We start from the raw sequence: 3,998 nt of genomic DNA, 5'->3' as shown, positions 1-3,998 counted from the left end.
ATGAACAAAGTTGCTGATATGGTGGATAATGATCGATTTAACTTACTTCTCGAGCATTTGAGTCATGTTCGCATAGTCCTCGGGATCTTTTCGTCTCGAGTCTAAGACGGTTACTACTCCCTGCTCAAGCTTAATCTCTAGGAGAATATAGTGGAAGCTGCGCATGCATGCATAAGTCATCAATTACATTACCATAACCTGGACTAATAAGGGAAACCGAATATGCACAAGACAGTAACACTCACTTGAAGTTGTAAGGAAAGAGTATTATATCTTTGTTTTGATTTAATACCAACGATTGTAGCAAGTTGGCCTCGGCTTCTTTGGGATGTTTTTCAACCGTATATGCATCTATGAGATTTGTGTTAATGAACCCAATATCACCGATTTGTCTTTTCTTCAATTCGGCGATCTTCAATCTGCATAATATAGTGAGGATAAGTATAAATACATGCAATGAAAGAGCTGACCTATATAGAGAGACTTAATGACAGAAGTAGTACTACTTACAGACAGTAGCAAGTGATCGTTGTTTTATCGAGGGCCTTTTGATTGTAAAACTGGAAGAAATCCTCAAATGGAACATTCAGCAGATCAATTCCAACGAGGTCATGCTCCGGTTTAACTCTCAGCGTCAAAGTATCCATCCCATCAGACTCTCTGCAGGTTTTCATGTACCAATCATGTAGTCTTCGCATCATCGTGCTTAGAGATCTTTCATCTTTGACGAGAGGCTTTCCGTAATGGTATTTGTGTTCGTCCACCTCCATGATTTCATAATGTACATCGTCGGGCAGGTAATCTCCAAGATTGCTATAACCGGGCACCATACTCGGATCATTAGCGACGATGTCTTTTGACACCTTGAGCGGGGGGCACGATTGGTTCGCTTGTTCGCCGAGCTGGGCAATTTTTTTCCCAGCTCGTCGTTCTTTTAACCTTTTATCACTGACAGTACTTCCCGACCGCTCCGCTTCGGCATATGTCTTTGCAAGAATGCGCTCATAGTTGCCTCTCGGCGGAGACTTTGGTGGTTTTGTAAGGGCAGCCAGAGTGCGCTTTGCTTTCACCGGATCTACCTTCTCCTCCGGAGGTGGATGTTTCTTTGCTTTCACCCCTTCAAAGAAGTTCTTCACTTCGGCTCGCACGATCTTCGCGTTCTCCTCCTCGGTCCTCTCGTATGGTAACTTCTTTGGAGTCTTCAGAGAAGGACCGAATCTGTATTGCCTCCCGCCTCTGGCAGCTGTACTGCTAGACGCCGGCAGAGCAGACGGAGCGGCTGCGGCTATCTTCTTTCCTTGCTTACGAGGCGGAGAAGGACTACGACGCGCCGGAGCAGCCGCAGCGGCGGCGGGTCTCTTCCGCCCTTGCTGACGAGGCAGAGAAGGAGGAGGTTGGCTGCTCTGGCGCGTCGGCGCTGGCGGAGGAGGCGGAGTGCCGCCACGCGCCGGAGAAGGAGGCTGAGTGCCCTCATCACTCGCCGGAGGAGGAGGCGGAGGAGGAGGCGGAGTGCCCTTACTCGCCGGAGCCGTCCAGTTCGGAAGCTTGATGAGCTCCTTCCGCCATAGGCATGGAGTCTTCAGAGCAGAACCCAGCCGAGTCTCCCCTTCACCGGTAGGGTGGTCAAGCTGGAGCTCCTCAAATCCCTCCGTTATTTCATCCACCATCACCCTAGCATATCCTTCTAGAATCGGCCGGCAGTGGTAGGTTGCGCCGGGTTCAGGAGGTAAAACAGAGCCAACAGCCGCCTTGACTTTGAAGTTCTGCCATTCCGCCATAAGGTGGCAATGTTGAGACTCCGTGATAGCATCCACGGGGTAGCTAGCAGGAGCCGCATGCTCCAGCTGAAGCAGCTCGGTGGAAGCCACGCTGCTTCTCCGCTGAGATGGCGGTGTAGCTTCGGGGGCAGTTTCGGCATGTCGATTGCCGTCTCGTTCCTCTAGCGCTTGAACCCTTTCGTGCAGCTTCTGAATTTGGATCTGCTCCACTTTTTTCCTCCTCTCCTGGCTTTTGTAACCGCCCGCGTCCGGAAAACCAGCCTTCCACGGAACGGAGCCTGGCGTGCCTCGTGTCCGTCCAGGGTGCTCAGGATTCCCGAGGGCCATTGTGAGCTCGTCGTTCTCTCTGTCTGGAACGAACGTCCCTTCCTGCGCTCTATCGATATATTGCTGAATCTTCTTGACTGTTATTCTCAAAAGCTCGTTCGTCCAAACGCACCTCCCTGATACAGGGTCCAAGGTTCCGCCAGCCCCGAAGAACCAAGTCCGGCAACGGTCTGTCCAGTTCATTGTCTGTGGTTCGATCCCTTTTTCAAGCAGGTCATTCTCAGCCTTGGCCCACTTAGGTCGGGCTTTGAGGTAGCCACCTGACCCCGTGCGATGGTGAAGCTTCTTCTTCGCAGCATTCTTCTTGTTTGTTGCTGACATCTTCTTACTCTTTTCCGTTGTCTTGTGGGCCACAAATGCGGGCCAGTGATCTCTGATCTTCTCATACCGGCCGATGAATTCTGGTGTCTCTTCTTTGTCGACAAACGTTTTCAGCTCATTCTTCCACCTCCTGAATAGGTCTGCCATCTTCTTAAGAGCATGAGACTTGATTAATTGCTCTATAATTGGCTTCTCCGGATCCTCCTCTGGCGGTAGGGTGAAATTTGCCTTCAGCTTAGTCCAAAGATCATCTTTCTGCATATCATTGACATAAGACACCTCAGGGTCTTCCTTCTTAGGCTTATACCATTGGTGGATGCTGATCGGGATCTTGTCCCTAACTAGAACCCCGCACTGAGCAGCAAATGCATCCTTTGTCCGGAGGGGTTCAATCCGTTGGCCGTCGCGCGCGATTGCTGTGATCTCAAACCTTTCATCCGAGCGCAACTTTCTCTTCGGGCCTCGTCTCTTTACCGAAGTTGTGCTCGATCCGGAGGGCTAGAAAAAAGAAGAAAGACGAGTGTTAATTAATATGTGTACATACCAAAACAATGAATGCATCAATTAGCTAGTCAGCACAGGCTTAACTAATATATTTACCTGGCCGGACTCTGTTCGGTCACCGGAGCCGTCACCACGGGCTCCTTCTTGCACCAGCATTGGGTCACTGGAGCCATCATAATCATGTCTTTCCTCCTCTACTCTTCGATCACCGTAGCCTGCTTCTTCACCCTGTTCTTCCAGACCATCATTGTCGTTAAGATACGGCAAGATATCACCTCCGGCTAAGATTATGTCCCCCAACACCTCTTCTGCTTGCTCATCTCGTCCGTGCTCCATTGTTTCTGCAAATATTACAACATGGCAATTATTTCACAAACATGATAGCAGGTGGATATATTAGTGCAAACGTAGACCTAGCTTATTCCGGGTTTGGGGTGGCCTAGGCAACGCTTCAAGGGTAGGGGCGCGGCGGGAGGGGGTAGGAGACCGACATCGTTTTTTTCTAGGGTTTGGGTGTCCTCGAGAGTTTTGGTCGAGCGAGAGGGCCGGGGGGTGCTCCCGTGGTATAAGTTATCACGGTCGAGAGGGGGTATAAATATCGACCGTCCATCATGTCGAAGTTATCTGGGAGGGAGTTATATATATCGACAACGACGACATACATACATGGGAAAATAATGTTATCGGGGAGGGGGTATATCGACCCCCCCCCACGTGTTGAAGTTATCGGGAGGGGGTTATATCGACAACGACGACATACGTACATGGGAAAATAATATTATCGGCGGGGAGGGGGTATATCGACCCCCCCTCGTGTTGAAGTTATCGGGAGAGGGGTATATCGACGACGACAGACCCGATAAAACATAAGAAAACGAAGAAGAAATAAAAAGAGGAGAAGAAGAAAAGGAATAGAGGAGAAGATCGAAGAAAAAAAAGAAGAAAAAAAAAGAGGAGAAGAAGAAAGGAATAGAGGAGAGAAGAACAAAAAATAGAATTTTTTCTATTTTTTCTTCTTCTCTTCTATTCCTTTCTTCTTCTCCTCTTCTTTTTCTTCTTTTTTCCTCT

The sequence above is a fragment of the Aegilops tauschii genome, chromosome 4 (assembly GCF_002575655.3).
Source record: "Aegilops tauschii subsp. strangulata cultivar AL8/78 chromosome 4, Aet v6.0, whole genome shotgun sequence".
Classification (NCBI taxonomy): domain Eukaryota; kingdom Viridiplantae; phylum Streptophyta; class Magnoliopsida; order Poales; family Poaceae; genus Aegilops; species Aegilops tauschii.
Note: the sequence above shows the minus strand (reverse complement) of the source record.